The sequence below is a fragment of the Vidua macroura genome, chromosome 3 (assembly GCF_024509145.1).
Source record: "Vidua macroura isolate BioBank_ID:100142 chromosome 3, ASM2450914v1, whole genome shotgun sequence".
Taxonomy (NCBI): domain Eukaryota; kingdom Metazoa; phylum Chordata; class Aves; order Passeriformes; family Viduidae; genus Vidua; species Vidua macroura.
Genome location: NC_071573.1, coordinates 105,957,166 through 105,978,752, shown reverse-complemented (window position 1 = coordinate 105,978,752; position 21,587 = coordinate 105,957,166).

Here is a 21,587-nt window from a genome sequence, read left to right as displayed (position 1 = left end):
CCTCTTTCCTATGCCTCACTGCAAAACAAGAGGCAGCAAGGAATATCACGGACTGACTGATCATATGAGTGACATTTCTCTTTTTTAAAAAGGTACTATTCAAACATTGCATTGTTATAGTTGGCCAACATTTTTGCATGAAAAACATTTTTGATTTTACAATTGCATTGAAAAATGTTTAAAAAGCAGGTTTTGACAGTACCACTCATAATCAATTTCCTTTTTAAGAAATTAAAACAACATATGAAAGAACTCAAAAGATTTTTTTTTGTAACAAAATAAAATTATCTTACTTTTTGTAGTACTTCTGTCATATTTTGAAGAGGAAAAATTGCTACATTAATAAAGCTAAAATTTTAATTCAAAAACTGAGAAGGATTTACAGCTCTACTTACTAGCTACTCTTTTTCTCAGAAAAAGGGTATGGGGGAGAGATATGTTGATCTTATAAAGAAGACCTTTAAACCTCCTTGTTAGCATATTCCTAAAGCAGTTTTCAGTTAAATGGGCAGTTGCCAAGTGATGTGAAAAGGTTATACTGAAGAATTAGCAGAGTGTATGCCTTGACTTTGATACACATTTATTGTACCATGACAGGATGAAACCTGGACACAGACAAGAGCTCCAGGCCTGCTTTTGGTTTGCAGATCCTCCATTTCAAAATGCTGTTAAACTATGATTGCATTTATAGCAAACATTAGTCAATATTCAATCTGTGTTTTTTACTAATATAGCCCCTCCATTTTTAACCTTATTCATGAATACCCCACATTGATTAACATCGTAAACGTGCTGATTTCCCTCTTTTCCCCCAGTTGTCCTCCATTTCAGCTTTTATTTTTGGCAAACAGGAATAAAATGCTCATCAAGTTCATGGGCTGAGGTTAAATATGGCCTTAATCTAAATGTGGTTGGAGTCCCCTTAACCACCCTACACTGGAGCACAGTCATTCTCATCCTTCAACACATACATATGTTGTTCCAAAAATAATGTTTCTCACAATATTCCTAAGCTTTCAACACTGAGTTCAGTTGTATTTTACAGTACATATATGGCAGGGTGGGGAGGGAATAGATGAGGATGTGCAGAGGAAGATCCCACTCAAACATCACTGCTGTGGCACTGTTTTTTCCAAGCTGGTTCACTCCAGGATACTGTCATGCAATAATGCTCTTTCCCAAAGCAAACCATTTCTGTATTCCTCATCCTGCAGCTCACAAATACATGGGAGCCTTCTCAGCGACTACACTGGAGTTTGAACTGCATCCTGCCTGCTCAATAAAGCAAACTCAAGTTGGCTGAGGGGTCTGTTGTGTCTGTAAGGCAGCTGAGTGGGTGGGTGAGGGGGTGAGTAGACTGAGTGAAGTTTAACTTCAGCCAGAGCCACATCCACACTCACTTGGGTCACTCAGCTGCCGATCTCACCTGTTTTACCCTGCTCTCAAATATCACCCTGTGGGTCTGTCTCACCAGGAGTGAACTCTTGTCATTGCAAAGTGCTGGATGTTAGCATCCGAACTTCGAGTTATCTGGTTGTTATGAATATGATGGGCTTTTGGGGAGGGTCGAATCTAGAAGCCCAGGTCCCACTTTCTACCATTTCTGAATCAGGCTTCCATTGCTTTTAGCTCATTTATACCATTACAAATGAGAGAAGAAGCCACCCTACAGGTTACATTTCTGCTCTCTACCAAGGCATGACTTCAGCTGGTGTCTTTGGAGATGAAACTGCTGTAACTAAGGACATGGTGGGACAGTCCTTTACCTATTTGGACTAACCCTGACAACTGAGGCAGTAGAAGGTAATCTTTCATCCCAGGGTGCAGAGTCAGCAGATTACATTTTAACAAACTCTTCCTGAAATAGCCAAGTAGAGCTGCTAAAAAAAAAGAAAACCTTCTCTATTTCAAATGTTTTCATTTTGAAGTATTTCTCTTTTCCATTTTCTTGGTTCTTCCCCATATTTATAATTCAAAAGACATTATGGGAACAGCCACCAACATTTTTCATTTATCAAATACAGGGATTTTGACACATGATATATTTTAACATAAATTTCCTTATGCTTTCTATAAAAAATGTATTTAAGTAATACTGAGGAGAAGACAATTATTTCCCGGTCAAAACTCATGCCAAAAATTCTGTTTGCCTGTGCTATCATTTGGAGGAAATAAATTGCCATAGTATCTATTATCGACTTTTCCTTTTTAGGGAAACACCTGCATAATCTGCACAGGGAAATCTGGCAGAGCTCCACTTCAGCCTCCTCATGTCTCAGTGTTACTCTTACAGCCTGAGGTTAAATTCTGCTGGCAGCACACATTTATGTTCTGGAAGCAATTTTTTGTTAACACCTATGGTAGCTCTTAGCATCAAGTTACTTAACATGACAATTAATAGAAATCACTGCAGTGGTACTCTCTTTTATTTCAAATTCCTACCACAAAACCAGAAAGGAATTAGCTCCATCAAATGAAGAGAAGAAACACCATCTAAATATTGTTTGGAATGAGGGGGAAAAGGTGTCAGGTTCCATGAATGCCGTTAGAAATTTATTTGTGTGCGTGATTTTATGAGTAATGCTTAGATATTCCATATGCTGCATAGATGTCAGTGCATGTTTTAAAACAGAACTAAAATTCTCTTTAGTCCTTCCTTTTTCCAAGGTTACTAAGTTTTTGCATATCTGCAACTTTTACTTGGTCCCTATACCCTCACATAGTTTTTCATCTCATTTTTCCAAACACATTTTTCCAAACAAATAATGTTTGCTATGAGCTTACAAGGAAAAGAACCCTAGGTGCCTCCTAACAGAAAATTATGGTTTCATGCTCAGGTTTCATGTCTATGGACAAATGAGGTATGACACAAAAAAAAGTGACATTTTTCACGTGCACTTGAAAATTTGTCCTCTGCACATAGAATCAAGTGGAGTTTCAGAGCTGTGACTGTGCAGTATCAATAGCATACACTGCAGACCTCTAGAGTGTTTTCAATTGCCACACTGACAACACAAGGAGAAACCCCTCTGCAAATCCATTCCACGTACCTAGCATCTTACCTCTGTGTAAAAAGTTGACTGGAACAGTGGAACAACTGATCTTCAAAGTATGTGGTCACAATGTACCACTGCACAGATAAAGAGAGGAATCTGGATTAGAGAGCAGGAGAAAGCATGAGAAAATTGGAAATGGGACAGATGATTTGTTCAAGGGATCAGCACCTGGACGCCATAAGGCAATCATAGCCTCAAAGACATCTTGGTACCTAAATATCTTTGCAAATTTTCATCTCAGCATCAATATTAAAAGACAGAAACTATGCTGCAAATAGGATTAATTCATAAATATCCTAATTAGACATGCATATTTCTTAAAAAAAAAAAAAAGACAAATTTCTTGGAGAAGAACAGTGAAGGGACAGACACGTTCTGCTGCATAGGGAACTGGAATCAGATTGTGCAAGCAGCATCAGCAAACTCCATCTGTAATTGTCATCTTCCTGGTGGGCCACACCGTCAAGCATCTCCAAGGTCTGTCATGGTCTCTTTGCTCTGTGGCAAGTAAGGATATTCATCAGAAAGCTCCAGGTTCCCAGCTCTCACACATGGGTGGCTCTGCTTGGGAGTGAAAGGATACAACTGTATTGGAAAATAGCCACATTATAAATCCAGCAAAGGAAGGGATTTTGTAATAAACAGGGAATATCAGAGACAAATGAGAAATAAAAAAGTAAAGAGCCCCCTCCAGTGTCACCACATATGTGATTAATGAGACTTAAGGAATTCTCCAATAGACTCTCCAAGCAACTGAGTTCTGTTTCAATGGCATGCAGTCAGGTTGAATTTGTATTCAGAAATCCCAGCTGTACTCAATACCCAGGACTATTCCATATATGTGAAAAGAATTACACGCAACTCAGCTAGGAAAAAAAGGAATTGCCATTCAAACACAGGATATTTTTAAGGCCAGGATATTGCAGTGGACATTTTTACTATCTGATTGTTTCTCCTCTTCTTCTTTAAGTAGAACACAGGGAAATTAGAAAGAGATGAAGGTATCAAAAAGTTATGATATAACAGTGGTCTTCAGACACTCTCTATTTGGATGGTACAAAACAAAATTAAAGTACTTTTTAAAAGAACAAAATACAAATACAGTGTGGTGAAAAATGAAGACAATGGTGTTCTGTCTGCTTGACTTTTGTCTTGGTATCTAACTTGCATGTTTATCTTCTCCTTGAACCTGATCTCACTGTCAGTGGAAAGAAGACACACTTTCTCTGGATACTTTATTTTTCAGACTGTTGGCTTCAGATCTGAAAAGTCCCCTGTGCATCTTGCACATTGGTCATCTTTCCATGTGTTGGAGGCCACACACTGGGTCTTTCAGATTGTGGCAGTGAGACTGAAGACTAATCGACTTCACATCTGTAAAAGACTTAAGGAGAGAAACCTGAATAAATATTTCAAGGGGTGGATAAAGTAGCATTTATACAATTCTGGTCCATTTCTAATGCCCACTGAGATCCCAGTCTGTTTCATTGTGAAGCCAGAAGTGAACGAAAGCTGAGCTCCTTTCCCATTCATAGTTCTTCTCTATTTAAAACAATATTTTGAAACATTTAAACCATATGGTTTCTTTATAGATAGTTTACATTTTTTGCAGTTAAAAATGTATTGATAGCTCCTTTTTAACTGACAATATGATATGATCATAATATATTATTAGTTAAGAATTAATATGTAAACTAGAAATAATGCCTAGCCTAAAAATCAACAATCTACATCTTAGGACAATCCAGAAAGGGGTACAGTGGTTGTATGTGGTTTGGATGGAATGTTCTACAAGGAAAAATTATGTTTAGTCTGGCAAAGATTCACTTGAAAAGTGGTTTAATGATAGTATACAAAACACAGACAACTGAAATCTGGACAAAAGACAGAGGTATTAGAGAACCTAATTTCTTCAAATTCTGTAAGATGATTAAAGTAAAAAAAACAACCAGATCTTATTCTAACAGACAACTGCTGGTCTTGTGTAGCCCTTTAGCCTTTTAAAAATAACCAGGAGAATTGCAGAACAATTAGTAGAACAAATATTTGTTCTTACACAAAGCATATTGAATAGATTTGGAACACAGGATGCAAGTAATTATTAGAATCAAAATAGGCTAATGTTCTCCGATGCTATTTGTAAAGCAATTTGAGTTTCATTATTAGAATGTGTATTTAACATATCATTTTGAATCTCATTACATGCTATTTGGACTAAACTTAATAGGATTATTATTTTTGGCATTCATGGTCATGCAATATCCATAAACAATGTTTCTGAACCCTTTTATACAAGAAACAGACATACAGTGTCAAGAAACGAGCAGGCTTTTCAGCATTTTTAGCAGCATACTTATAACACTCTTTCAATTTCTGTATTTCTAGGAATATTTGTGAATGTGTCACTATTAAGGTATTACTTGTCCATCTCTCTGCTTGTCTACTCTGTCTTCTGCAGATGGGAATAAACATGGCTTGATTTAAAACCTTATTATATTACTTACTGCCCCATGTTCATTCCAAACTGTTTCTTCTAGCACAGTTTTGAGAATTAACTTAATGTTTATGAGGTGATAGAGAAAAAACCTTAGCACTTATCTTGTTCTAAAAGAAAAGGAAACAGTCAAAATGTTATTTCCCAAATATGAGAAGTTAAATTGTCTCTCTCCACATCTAACATGCTTTCTAATGTGCACTGCGAAGCCCTTGTGACTGGCAGTGGCTGCTCTACAGAACAAGACATTGTCCACAGACACCTTTGACACCCACCTTGAAAAGCCCAAAACCAGAAGTTGAAAGCTGCCCTGCCCTACAGATAAGAAACCATGCTGGTAGCAACAAAACTTAGTGTTCTTCCTATGCATCCATTGGGCAGCATATCCATCACACAACCATGTGATCAATGTCCATCACATGCTGATGTTGAGGTCACTGAGCCTCAAGATGAACATTTATGAATGGATATGCTAACAGAATCACAGGATGCTCCTGGTTGGAAGGAACCTTTAACAACCATTTAGTCCAACCCTCCTGCCATGAGCAGGGACACCTTCCACTAGACCAGGTTACTAAAAGTCCTATCCCTCTTTGGTTCGAATATTTCCAATAATGGGACATCCACAAGTTCTCTGGACAATCTGTTCCAGTATCTCACCACTGTCAAATGTAAAAAACCAGCTTTCTTATGTCCAATCTAAACCTACCCTTTTCCAGTTAAAAAACATTTCCCCTTGTCCTGCCACGACAATTGTTGGTAAACCATCTCCTCCACCTTTCCTGTAAGCCCCTTTATATAATGGCAGGCCTCAATAAGGTCTCCTCCAAGCCTTCTCCAAAAGATTTGAAGCTTGATTTCTTCATACCCCACTGGTGTCTGCTTGCCCTCCATGGCCACCTCTTCTGAGAAAGGCTGAAAAATTACTTCCATCACTTGCTTCTGCATCATGGCCTATCTAACTCAGCCAGCTGGGATCTGCCACGTTTCATTGGAGATGCCAAAGGAGGTCACAGAACTTGGACGGAATAAACCTTTTGTAACACATCAGCAAGAAATGTTTAGTGATTTGATCCCTGTGCATTCAGTCAAGATTGCCCTGATTATGTGTGCTGAAGGGAGGGAATGAATCTTCTGACAGGAGGTTAGATGAAGCCCTCTTTACAATAGGTTGAATTTTTGGTTTATTTATCCATATTATTTAATTCAATGTGATGTCTGTGGTATGCATAAGTATTTACCAATGGATTCTGTGTGGGAGAAGGAAATAAAAAAATGGATACACATGCGAATATGGTGATTTTAACCATTAATATGGAGTCTGCAAGAAGTCTGTAAGAGGAATTGAAATCACCTCAGCAAACAGTTGGTGCTGCTTGACATAGTGTATATCAACCCCATCCAAGTGATTGGCTTCTGAGTTTTTTTTCCTTTAATCTTGCCTTGACTGAGTCTTTGTGCTAAATTACAAGCTCTTTGGGAGAGGGACTGTGTAAATGTTTAAGGAACACCTACTGCAAGAGGGTCACAATTATGACTTGGCAGCATGTAAGAAATAATGAAGAAAAGAAGAATGAGAATTGGGCTCTTGAAATGGCATTGTTCAACCTTCAGTATCCCACAAAGATACAATTGAAAGTAACTAAATAGTAGGCTTAGCCCCACAGGTCTGAAAGAATTCCTGAAAGAATTTCCAGCCTCTTCAAAACAACAAAGGAAGCTGCCAGTCTGGCATGTAAGGATAGATTGGTGCCTGGTGGAAGTAAATTCCTCGTCTGAGGCAAACATTTCAATTACATAGCAGGATATCCTATAGCAAAGGGGCTTCTGCCACATTCAGGAAGATTAGAAGGGTTTGACTGTACTCCTTGCACAACAGAGAACGCTGAGAACATTTCTCTGGCTTCACAGAGCAAGAAAAATGGTGATTCTATTAATTCTGCCTCTCATCCTTAAACTGGTCCTGTGATACGAGATTGGGTCCAGGTCTCAATGAAGTGTAGGTGCAGCCATGTGAAATTAAACAGGAAGCAGGGGAGGGAGATGCCATATCCTCCAAAACTGCAGAGAAGCCAGCCTGCAATTAAGCAACCAGAAACAGGCCAAGGATGCAAAGTTTAGTAATTTGTTGTTTCCCAATTTGTTAATGCATCATCTGAGATCAAAGCTTTGCAGCAAATGTTTTTTTCATCAGAAAATTTTAATTGCTTTATACCAAAATTTAGGCTTTTGTAATTCAGTGCAATCTCTCAATTGTGTTTTAAAAATGTGTGTAATTTTAACTTATTGTTGTATTTCAGCACAGTGAAAAACAGTGAAATATTCAGCACTACCGCATAACTATGTTGTGCTCAGTTCAAGCTTTTGTTTTACATCTGAGACATCCCTTTCGAAACTGAATGCTAACTCATTCAGTAATTCTTTGGATTAATGGGTTTCCTCATGTGATTTTGGGAAGCATTTCTTTATTTGAAACATTCCTTTTCCAACACTGCTTTGGCATAAATTTGCTTAACTAAATATGATGGAAACCAAGGGAAAAATAGATCCTCGATTCATAAGATTTACAGACAGGGGAGAACAGAGTAATGATCTGTCTCCTTGCAAATATGGGGCATTATGGGGAAAAAAGGACAAAGCTTCAAGAACTTGAGCTAAAGACAAGTGTTTCAAGGGCTTACTTCTCTTTTTCCATTCACACCAAATCTGGAGATAAGTCAGAAAAGGCATTCTATCATTACTATGGAAAAGCTGTAATCAAACATGTTATTAAATATGCATTTTTTCTTCTGAATGAGAAAAGGATAGCGCTCATAGGAGTTGTTTTGATATGAAGTGTTTGTCTATAAACAGATTTATACCACTGAGTAAATCAACAGAAAATTACAACCAGCAGAATTGGTGCAGCCCCACAGTGTAAAAGGAGATCTCTTGATGTGTGTCTAATACTATTTATGCTGCAGGGCATTTTAACTGGATGGAGGTTTTTGTCTCTGTATCTGTGCGTTCACTCAGCAGGTGCCACAATGGCTATTGACAGACTCCTGTCAATAGCACAGACTCCTGTGTCCTGGCACTGCTACTCCCACTCAGAGCTGCACCACATGGTACAGTGAGGCTGGGAAAAGGGCTGCCACAATATCAGTGTGTCTGCCACATCTGTCCCATCTTCACCCCATTCCTCAAGGCACTTTATTCCAAGTGCAAATGGACAAATGATAATGAAGCTACCAAATTTATTCTGTATCTCTGCAAGGTGAGATATTTAGCTGTACAGCTCTGCTCTCAATCAAACTCTTCTTTCAGCCTTCAAGGTGCTGGTTCAGAGGAAGGCAGAGAAATGGAAATCTGGCAGAATGTATCCTGCTGTTAATATTAATTAATTAATATTTAAATGACCCAAGGAGAAGATGAATGAAATTAAGAAGAGCAGATAGAAAGGAAACATAAATGTTAAACAGAAGTAAAAAGGTTTTGGCATATGCATTAATATGATTAAAATGGCTTTTATCCTCTGCATAAATACTTAGAATATTTGTACTTAAAAACTTTAAAAGGGGAAAAAAAATCATTAAAATAGATTTTGAAACAACATTCACATCACACAAAGTGTATAGACTTTTACCAGCCTTCTCATGTCCAACCTGTTTTGTCAAAGAAACAATTCAGATGTAACGGAGTCTCCATGACAAGGAAAATATCTCTGCATGAGAGAAAACTATCCCATGTACAGAAAACTCTTGGAGTACACCAGTCTGCACTCTCTGCCTGGCCATATGCTGCCACAGAGCTTGAGAAGCAAGGAGGCATGCAAGAGTCAAGGGTGAAGGACTTGGATGGCTCAGGGTTGGTTCCCAGGGATATATTGCAATAACACTGAGCAGTCTCCACTGGCAGCGATCACAACTGAGCCTCTTGGGTCTGCTTAGCAGACAGGTGATGCTGTACTGAGGGTAAGCACAGCCTGAATAACTCGAGCTAACCCTCAGTAAAAACCAGCTAATATACCAGAATCCCAGGAGCCTGGGTTTTCTGTATGTTGGTAATACAGGAGAAACCCAAACCTTGAGGCTGCCAAAAGGTATAAAATAGCAATCACATTGCTGAGCAGTCCAGGACTATTTTCACACTTTGCCTTGAGTTACAGCAACCCATTCCTTAATATGTTTCGCTAAATTAAAAAGAAGGGTTTCATCCACATGGAACGTTTTTCTTACATCCTAGATCCTATCCCAGCTTGGACCACTGCACCTCAGCCATCCTGCTGAATTCATGGGACACTGGAATCAGTTCTACAGCCACATTTGGGCATGAAATTCTAGATTCATAGAATCATTAATCTTGGGAAATATGTCTAAGATCATGGGATCCTGCCATCAACCTAACACTGCAGATCCCCCACTAAATCATGTCCCCAAGTGCCACATGTACATGTCTAAAAGAACTCCAGGGACAGTGACTCAAACACTTCCCTGGGAAGCCTTTTCAAACACCTGACCACCCTTTCAGTGACGAAATCTCTCCTAATATCCAATATAAACAGCCCCTCGTGCAGCTTGAGGCCATTTTCTCTCATCCTGCCACTGGTTACCCAGGAGAAGACAGTGACCCACACATCGACACAACCTCTTTTCAGGTGGTTATAGAAAGAGATAAAATCCCTCCTGAGCCTCCATTTCTCCAGATTAAACATACCTAATTCCCTCAGTGACTCCTCATCAGACTTGTTCTTCAGACTCTTCAGCAGCTTCATTACCCTCTTTAGACATGCTCCAGCACCTTGGACACACTAGAGCACCTGAATGATCATATCATCATCTGAATCAGAAGTAACTATAGCCAGAAATAAAGGCGTATTCCACCCAAACTAAGTTTTGCCAGCTTTTACCATGTCCATCATGCTTAGTGTCGTGGTTTGACATGGAAGTGAATTTTTTCCAGGAAGCTGGGTCAAACCAATCAGTGGTCAGGTTTGGATATTGGCACCTGGAGTGACCACTGAAAGTATGGACACGCCTCTGAGAACACAGGGGGTTAAAAGCAAGAACTCCCAAGGGAACTGTCTCTTTGGTTCCGGTTGTCAGAGAGTGCAGGCTCTCCCCTGCCCGGCCATGGGCTGGGTGGGGGAGGGGAAGCCACGCGGCCTTGTCCAGGTAGGCCGAGGGGCTGAAGGTCTGGAACTGAGCCAGCTCCTGGACGGAAGGGTGGAGAGAAGCGGAGATGCCTTTGTTCCCCCCCCCCCCACAGAGGGAAAGCGACAGAGAGCCTGACGGCACCTGGAAATTTGCCGGCAGAGGAGAAGGAGAAAGGGGGGGGATGATGCCCAGCGTGGGAGACGGAACACTGGACCGAGATATCAGCCATCCAGGGAGTCTGAACTTTTAACCCTTTCCAGGAAATGAGGGCTTTGTAAAATATTACTCCTCCTTGATTTGTAGTGGAAGAGAGACAGTCCGGGACCTGAGATGTTAGAAGAAGAAATATTTAGGTGGGAGGAGATGATGAAGTAGCTTTTGGCTGGACTTTTCTTGTTAGCCATGGACTGAACCAAAATCTCCTGCAATAGAGACTGCATTTTAGGGGGATGCAGTGGTGACCCAAGGAGACCTGCTTCAGCTTCTAAAAGCACAGGAATGACAAGAACAGAAGAAAGTTGAGGAGGGAATGGTGATGCCCTCTGTCTTCGGGAAAGAAGATGATTTTCTGTTCTTGGACCCTTGGCCCCAGGGGAAAATGGGGGGGACTGTAGTCCCAAGATGAGGAGCTGAACTGTTGTATCTTTGGGTCCGTGGCAAAGCATCCTTAAAGGAGCCCTATGAGCAGTCTGTCCATGCACGGTGGTGAGAGCACTGTGACATGGAATGGAGAGTGTCACACTGGCAGATTTTCTCCGGGCCGTTGCCATGTGTGACAGGGAAACACAGGAGGTGGCAACTGACTTCTCTCTCCCTTGATAGTTTGAGTATTGATTATCTGAAGGGTGGTAATTTGATCAGGAATCCCGGGTGATGTTTCATGGTGGGTGTTTTAAGAATTGGGAGGAGGAGGGGTGTTTTAAAAGGTCTTCATCCTGGATTTAGTTTATGTGTTTTCTGTATCTGTAGTAGTAGTAGTTTAATAAAGTTTTTTTTTTCCTTTTGTTATTAAGCTTGGGCCTGCTCTGCTCTGTTCCTGATAACATCTCACAGCATTTATTTAGGGAAGGTGCATTTCCATGGGGGCGCTGGCATTGCGCCAGTGTCAAACCATGACACTTAACACAGGTTTATTTTCTAATGACTAATTGTACCCATACACTAAGCAAATATATTTGTTCTTACTCCTTATTTCTTACTCCTCATTTCAAATTCACACACAAAGAGTGTGTTCCTAAAAGACTTCATAAATAATGGAGAAGATCAAAAAGTGAGTTCATTTTAAGATCTGCCTCATTCTTCCCATGAGGAAATGACCCATTGCTGGTTGAGGAGGTTCAGAGTAAGTGAAGTGTAACTTATATTCTGCTTGCCATGGATAAAGTCTTGGAAATCATAGCATCCAGAGGGTCACCTCTTCTTGCTTGAAGGAGATACCCTTGAATGTAAGGCAAGTTGTTATTTTTCAACAAACTTGTGTTTTGTGGTCTTGTTGGTTTGTTTGGGGTTTTGGTTTCTTTTTTGGGGGAGGGGGGTTTGTTTGTTTGTTGGTTTGGTTTGGGGTTTTGCTTGTTTTTTCTTTTGTTAAACACAGATAATAGCATATTGGAAGCTAGAGCTGGCAAGCCTTGTAAAACACTGTTCTGTAGATAAATATTTGGATAAGTTAGGCTTATTTATGTAAAATATTTATTTTGATGGAATATTTGCTCATGTTTTCAAAAAAAAGATATATGTTTTTTAATCCACAGAAAGTATTTGTATATTGTTAGTTCCCAAAGTTAGTTCCCAAAGAAGGCACCTGGTATAACTTGGACAAAGAGCTGTTCTAGAGTCTGGTGTCAAGTATCCTGAATTTCCATTTCACAAATCGATAGTGGAAGAACAGGGCCTAGAAATGGGGTGTCACAGAAAGAATTTTTTATAAGCCAGAAAAACATGAGCAAATGAATAACTCTATAATTATTTCTTTTAAGAGGAAGGGAACAAAAAGAAGTCAAGATAAAGTCTGTTTTTCTTTCATTAAGTGTGCCTCCCTACCTGTTTCCTCCTACTTAGATTCAGTCACCTCATGTCAAGCATTTAGCTCTAGCAACCAAGTCAGAGAAGCCTATAAGATTTTCTGTTCCTCTTGTGGCCAGTGGATTGAGAGATTGTTCCTGAATGTGGTGCAGCTTCTGAATTGTCCCCTGGGAGAGTCTTTTTTTAATGACTGTTGGGCATGTAAAATCTTCTAGATTTTAAATGGCTCTGAATACACAAGATGGATCTAAATTCCAGAACTCAGAGTAGCATTTGAAATGTCAACCTCATTTCAAAATTGCCAGTATTCAAAAACAGAATAAACACAAATTTTTCTTGTAAATTCTCAAAAGTCTCTTAGGCCTTCAAGCTCATGCGGACTTTGCTATACAGAAAAGTGAGAGCTCAAGCCTGCAATCAGCAGATGAACAATTTATCACGTGACTCTCACCAGTTATATGTGGTTAATATGAGTCCCCATCTCAACTAATGCACTTCTGGTAATGAGGATCCACAGCATCAGGCACAAAAATACAGACAATCTTACTGCTTTATATGACTTTTTATCAGTCTTACTCTACAATTACATTCAGCCAGTACATAGCTTGCAATTAGAGCTTAAAGCAACTCTTAAATATATATAATTCATAGAACTGTTTAAATAAACTGCAGTTGGGTTGCCACGTGACAAATACGCACACAGAGATGCATACAAACCCTATACATAATAAAAAGAAAGTAATGCCAGCATATTTTTAATCTCTCTGACTGAGTATTAATGACAACAAAAGTTTGTTTTGAGTGTACAGTTACTTGATAGTTCATCAACATTCATGGATAGTAACCTTGCTATTGCTACTAGGGACTTTTCTCTTTTTCCTGGCATCTGATGGAATGAGTATCTTATTGACATTTATGAGGCAACTTTTCTTTTCCTCACCTAAAAGCTGCCCTTCCATGCAGGACTGACCATGCCAAAACACACACCTGATTTATGTGGTGGATTTGTTGCAGCACAATTGTCACTACACATAGTCATAAATGATTCAAGAAACCCATTAATACCTCTAAATCAGCATTCAAAGCCATTTATTTAGACGTAGCCAAAGTCATGATGTGTCTGGATAGATCCCAGCCTGGACAATGAGTTCAGCCACAGCTCTGCCAAAGGCAAGCTACTTTTTTTCTTCTAGGTGCTTGTCTACCACAGAAATTACTTAACACCTCAGCTGTCATTCAGTAACATTATGAAAATGTCTCCATGTCTTTAGCCCTTGTCTGCAGACTGCGGATGGCACCAGCTTAGTCCATCAAAGCAGTGGGGTGAGATTTTCCACTGTGCTCATTTCACTGGACTGGTGTGTAATTGCGTTCAGAGGAAAATAAATCTTTCTAGAATAATCATGAAGCTCAACAACCTTTAATCCAGCAGAGCACACTGGCATCACCTCCTTATATAATAAATACACGTCTAATAAATAAATGTCTGAAGGAGGCTTTATGGCAATAGAATCCCATTAACAGGGGTCAGGGTTTTACATCAAGGCCTGTTGGAGCTCTCTCCAAAGCAGTAGGCTACTTTTCAGGTCTACTGTGGAGGTTTTGCTTTCTTATACAAGTGAATGTGGTTCACCTCAAGGGAAAAGAAAACAGATCATTTGATGGTTCACAGTAGGCCTGCACGCCACACTGCGAACCATGAAGGGCTCATGGAAATACTCCAGGTGGAAGGCACCACAGTCTAATCCAGCAGACCTTTCCCTGGAGGCAGCTCTGGGGACCAAGTCTATCAGAGAATAATAAAATGGTGATGGAAAATGCAAAAAAAAAAAAAAAAAAAAAAAAAAAAAGCCACAAGATTAATTAAATAAAGGGCATCCTTCCAAAAAAACTGTAACAACCCTGTGAAATGTGTTTTCAACACCACAATACTCCTTCTCTGTTTTGTTTCACAGCAAAACCATTACATGTAAGTGTTGCCTTTGAAACGCCAGGGAAAGACACTGATGAATGTTACACAGCAGACCAGAGGCTGCCAAAACTAACTGATTTCTGTTTAGAGACCCTAAGAGTGAAATCCCTGTGAAGTAGCAGAGCTTGAAGAGTAATTAGCTACAACCATAACAAAACAGTGAGCTACTCACCACTCAAATCTCTATGACTTCTCTCTTGTTATAAATGACACTGATCTTGCAGGTTGCTGAGAATGGACTGGCCATGAAAATAATTGCGCAGGAAAATAATAATTTAGCAGGAAAACAACCAAATTAGTAAGATGCAGAAAGATCATCTGTTATCATAAAAAAATAAAATGTCAATGTTGTGAACACTGATTGACCTATTCCCACATTTTAAAGATTTTGGGCAAAATTGATCTAAATATCAATCTAAAAAAAAAAAAAAATCTAATTGATCAATTTCACTTACTCTGGTGGACACACACCTCTGGTAACTGTGTCCCAGCAGCTGTCATTTCATCATTTCACCACCAATGGTTAACTCAAGTTGGTGGGATTTGAGGGTTTTTGCTTTTTCATCAGCTAGACAAAAAAAATTTCTCCTATTTTTTTTATGCCTTGCTTATGAGAATCTTTGCTAATATATTCCTATTTTTGCATGAAAAAAAAATAAAAAAAGAAGTAACAATGACCAGAAGTTTAGTCTGTATATCAAATGAAGGAACATTCATTTGTTGTGTTTTCTACATCTGCTGTGTGGCAGAGTGGTGAAGTAACAATAGATGGTTCACAGAGGTGATGAACATTGGCTGGGATCAGTAATGTTACACTTCTAATAAAGCACCCTGAAAATACCTTACAAAACCTCGTAAAACCCAGAAATATATATTTTTTGGTTCTTCAAGGACAAAAAGGATAGACTAGAACATGAAAAGAAACATTTTTGTAATATAATCACATATTAAGTATAATTAATCACTAGAAAGGTAAGGGTTTCTTATTTCTGTACTTCTTCCCTGTTTTATTGATTATTTTCTTGGCAATGTTGTTTGTAAGCTAATAAGAATTTCTTTTAGCTTCCAAAATAATTGATTGATCAGAAATAATTCTAAAATAAATATATAATAAATCTGAAACATAAACAGTGTAAATTGGAATTGAATGAATGAAGTCCATGTTGAATAAAGTATTGAGGAATCAGGTGTTTGATATGGTTGATCATGATTTTCCCAAACCTTCAGTCAAAAAATACTTCACAAGAAAACACCTTTAAATTCTGCAGAAACTCAGTGTGAGATTTCTTAAAACTCATGTGGATTCTTTCCCCAGGACTTCTAAGAGAGACATCTTAAAAATCTTAAAAATAGCCAGATCTAGTTAAGTTGTCATAGGCTTTTGGTAGATATGAAAGTATAACAGCAGGACTGCATTTTATTGAATTTAGTCTTCTTTTCATTGGACATATTTCAGCCAATTGCCATTTTGACTATCCTGGCCACCCTTTTGAGAATTCAGTTTTTCTGTAATTTCAACACATCAAGAGAGCAAACTTGGAAAAATGCCTTTCCCACCAAAACTACCCACAAATTGCAGAATCAACACTGAACTATTTTGTAGTGATTACTTCAGCGACAGGATTTGAACTTAACATCCTCTGATCCAGGGGACTGAGATAATTTATTCACTCTTTATGAAAATAAAACCCAGCAATGTCCAAAGGAATTACCCTCTTCTGTAGCCTGAAACAATTATATAAAATGGTTTCCTTGTCAGCCACGGGAACAGTAGTCCTTTTGACATCACCATTTTTTCTAATACTGTCAAACATCAGTCTAAATGGAAATATTAGGATTTAGCACTAGTGCCTCAGACCTGCTGACTTGGAAGTGTCAGTATTACTGCACAGTTTAGTTAAAACATCATCTTTCTTTCTGAACAATTACTCTGTTTCATGGTTATTTGTATACTGTAACTTCTGCAATAAAATGCATCAAAATCCAAGTTTCAGAAAAGTCTGGCTTCAGTTCATTTTGAAGTGGAAAGAGAATTTTGTGCCCTATTATCCAAAAAGTTTGCCACATGACATAGTTAACACAAGTTTTGGTAATCAGACTGTGATAAATGCTGTCACTTGTTTTAAGACTAATTTTGATATTCCAAGGCTTTGCCATCACAGATACAGGTGGGGAGGCACTTGTTCCCTTAAAAAATGTCTAGAGACTTTAGCATTAAACTGGCAAAATCTGGAGCCCTTGGCTCTAGAGTTTATCAGCAGTAATGATAGTAGAAATTACTGAGCAGAGGTTTGTGACCTGGACAGCATGGTGGCAAAATAACAACACAGTGTCCCCCATGTTACAGCTCTGAATTTACCAACACACAATACTTTCTATATTATTTGTCTCACTTCTCCTCACCTTCAGAAAGTCTCTTGTGTAAGCAGCAAATGCATAAAGTGGTCCCTTGCTGTTGACAATCCCCTTTTCAGCTGCCTTTAATCAGTAGCAGGGTTATTCCATTAATCTTCACTCTGAGAGAGGAGTCATCCAACCTACCAGCTCACAACTCATTTCCTCCAGATCCCAGCAGACCACCAGTCTTTCCAGGAGCTTCCTCCTCTGATTTCTCTTGGTAGATTCTCATAGTAACTTTTCTATCACATAGGATACTAGACAACAAGGAATATTTTCAGCAGTACTGCATAGAACAGCAATGAATGCAAACAGCAGCTGGGAAGAGCTGTGTGACTGGGTTATTTAAAAACCTTTCTGAATCTCCATCTTCAGTAAAGATGAATTTAAGCTGTGACAGAAAAAAGGTCTGTTTTTACAGGAAGACACAATCAGCACCTGTGCAGTCTGGAACGTGTTGCTCTAGCTCTAAAAATCAGGGGGAAAAAAGTAATTATTATTTACATATACAGGAGCAACACAGGCATCAGGAAAATAAATCCACTAGAAGCCGGAGAATTTGTTGACAGAAAAATAAATGGATATAAAGTCTTTAGAAATAAATGCAGATGGCAAATTAAAAACAAAGAAACCCTTTTTTAATCTCTGGAGTGGAGGACTGTTGAAAGAGGGAGAGTGGAATACAAGTAGTTTCTACCTTCTCTCAAGAGTTTATAACTTCATCAACAGAGCTCTCGGTTGGGATTGCCTATGGCAGCAGTGGCCTTGTCTCCTTCAGGCCTTTATTGTACTCCTTCACCCAAATCCACTACTTCTCCAGTCATCATCCAGCACCCCCACAGACAGGACAGAACTGATGGCAAGACAGAAATCTTCCCTTTTTTTTCATACTGTTCTGCCACCTGCTTGTCACATACTCTTGAGTTCAGTGCCTCTTCTCGTTTCATATCAGTTTTGGTATATGTCTGCAGAGAGGGAACAGAGATTGTCCCTATTTTGTTTCAGGAAAACTGACCCTTCCTGTGCCAATTTGTTTCCAGAAAATAAGAAAGCAAAAAAACACTTTCAAAAGGACAGGGTGAAAAGGCTTTATTATAGCTTAATTTACTGTTAGCTAGGCAGTTACATTTCCAAAATATTTCTGAAACCTTTCCATATTGCAGTTCTCAATTATCAAGCCCGAGGATACTGGAAAGTGATAATTAGGTGTGAAACACCACTCATGCCCCTGCAGATAGCCCTCCTGCCAGCCATTTAACACTTACTCTGGTGCCAAAGCTATGAATGCTGTGTTTTTCAACAGCATTTAGGTGCTAATAAATTATCCAGCAGTTTAAAAGCAATGGCCTGCCTAGATGGGAGAGTTTCACTACTGAGGTAATGGGCAGTTGTACCGCTGACCTGCAGAAACCAGACCAACCCCATCCAGGGAAGGGTGGGACAGGCTTGTTGGCAAAGCTGCTCTATTTCCACAGTAGCAGAGGCACAAATCAAGGGTGACCGTCCTGCACTTCAAAATGCCCTACTTTTTGAAATGGAAAGCTAATTTATTTGTGGGATCCAATTTTGAGATGCACCAGAGTTTGATACTTGCCAGCTGGGGTTATCCCATGCAGATACAGTCGTCTAGACAGGTAAATTCCTCCTGTCCTTTTTCTTCATTATTAAAGGCTCCTTAAGTACAATTTACCTAAATCCTTTCTGAAGCAATACCAAGCCAAAAATGCTGCCCCACCAGCCAGTAAAAAGATGTCAAGAGTTATAATTCTTCTGGAGTATGTATGTTGCATTCACCTCTTCAGTTTATAGTTAGAAAAAACATTTATGTGGATTTACAGTTCAAACCAAGAGCACCAAAAGTTGTTCAGCATCTGAACATCTACCTGGCTGCTAGCACACATTTCAGAGGCACTAACTGAGTAGACATAAAGATGTCATGTCAAAACTGCCCATCTGTGCTGCATAAACCAAGTCCTATCCCAGGACTGGAAACTACTTACCACTTTATGACTCTTTGTCATAAAAGAGTCATATGCTTTGTCATATGCTTCATTCCCTGTTCCTAGAATCTGTTGTGGAAGATACATGGCCTCTCTGAGTGACTTAATCTGGCAGGATCAGAAATGGGCTCAGCTGGGCTAAAATGTGGCAATCACTGGTAGAGATAGAAAAATCCACATGCCCATGCATTCAGATATATTTTCCAAGCAAATGCCTGCTACATTCAGAAACTGTGGTTGTTTTTCACTCAGCAATGGTATCAATCAGGGATTGCCACCATGCAGCAATATGGCATAATGGGAGGAAAAATCTAATATAAATGAGATAAAGGCAGGACCCAAAGTGTTACAAAACATAGGCATGCCTAAAATAGCTGTTTATTTTTGCCTTAGGTGCTTCAGGGCATCCTACCTGGCATTCATCTGCTGCCTCAGAAGGCTGCAGGTTTTGGCAGGTCCTGTGTCTTACTCACCAACTCCAGTGGCTGCTCTGGTGTACTGGGACTGGCTGGGGTGGAGGCAGCTTTCCTGTAGGGTGCTGTGCTTTGAACTGGCAGCTGAAGCAGTGCTGATAATACAGCAGTGGTTGTATAGCTCGTGAACACAACTTGCACTGCAGCAAGTTGTTCTTCCACACTTTGCTCCCAGTGAGGAGGTGGGGGAGCACTGTGAGGGGACCCAGCTGGGGTGACTGACTCCAGCTGACCGAAGAGCAATCCCACCCTATGACACTGTGCTCAGCAATAAAAGGGAAAGGAGGAGAAATGAGAGGTGGATTTTCATCGTTATTACATTTGTCTTCCCAACTGTTACATTCTTTCCTCAAAACAGCCGTACAACTGCCCACCAATAAGAAATGCTGAGCATATTCCTCTTTTTGGTTTGCTTGCACACATGGCTTTTATTTTCCTTATTAAACCATCTCTATCTCAACCAGTGAGATTTTTTTCCCTCTACTTTCTCTCCATCCTGCTGGGGGAGAGGGAGTGAGTAGGTGGGTGGGTATTTGGCCTTTGGCCTGGGGCAGCCCACCATACCCAGACTCCTAAGGGTACCACTAGATATCTGTATTTAGGCATAAAACTACTGCTCACCCTTAAAGAAGTTTTGGGTCAGAATAACAGGTGTACAAAACCCAAAATAGAGTAGAAGAAATGGAAATGAAGCATAGCCACAAAAACTTCACAAATACTCATTGTCCATTTTGTATGGTAACTTGAAGAATATGATGGGATAGAGGCTTACGCATCTTACACATCTTCCATTTCTGTACTGCCTGAATCCAACCCTGTCCCTGTCTCTTTCCTTTCCTGATATTGTGTTTGCTCCAAACTCTTGACCATTTACAGGGCTAAAAAGAGGAGATGCAACCAGTTCTCTGCACTCACTGACATGAAAAGTGCTGGCCTTGCTCACTACTGAGTTTATTTGGGGATTCTATTTTAATGGCAGGCCCAAGGAGAATTTCTCACTTGTCTGCTCCTGGAAGAAACTGAGCCAAATGCCATACAAAAGTATATTTTCTCTCTATAGCAGCATTGTCTTTGGTAATCAGGGCGCTCTGCTGGCAACCAAACATCTCACATATTGCAGCTCTTCTGTGAAGAAATGAAAACAAACAGTTGAGGAAAAATCACTTCAGAAAAAAATTCAGCAAAACTGAAATGGTTTAAGGCTCATCTTTCTCTGTAAATAAAGTGGTGAAGAGAATGAGATGTTTCAGTGAAGTGCTCGGCCGCAGCAGAGGTACAGATGAATGGAACTAATGTATGTGAGACTCGAAAATGTTGAGTAGGGAAATTGTTCTACAAATGCCTTTTTTCCTTCCATCTGATCCCTCTTGTACATGTGTTCCTCTGGAAAAGTGCTGTGTTGTTGTGGCAAAGGGATTTTGCAAGTATGAATATTGATCTATCCCTTAACAGAGGGAAGTGCCTGAGGTACAATGTAACTTGTGCCGTTGTGTTGGAGTGCTCAGTCAGTAAGTTTTGTGCAAAGGAACTGACTGGGGATTTATACACTCTGACAAAGCACCTTTGTCCCATCTTCTTTAAGAAAAGGCTTTAGAATCCAGTACATTATACATTATCCAGTACATTATATTTATTATACAGATATTTATATCTGCTATGCCAATATAAAAAGACCTTGAAGTAAGTAGAGTGGATATCTTTCAGCCTCTTTATATTGCCATAATATCTCATTAACATTTTATAGAATAATCTATGAGACAGAGGCTATTCACATGTTAAATTTTAAGGCAAGCTAAAGATTACACAGCTAAAACGGGTCTGGCCTCAAAGGAGAACAAATGAGGTGACATTTTTCAGCCAGAGAGTAAGTGGCATTTTCATACAGAAATTCTTGCATTTTCATACAGAAAACATGCAGCAGCTGTACTTGAGTTATTTACTACACCTTTACATACCTACAATATTACTTACAGAAAAATTATTTCAAGTACCTGGAAAGGGAAACTGGATGGCATCATCCACACTTTCTGACTTCCAT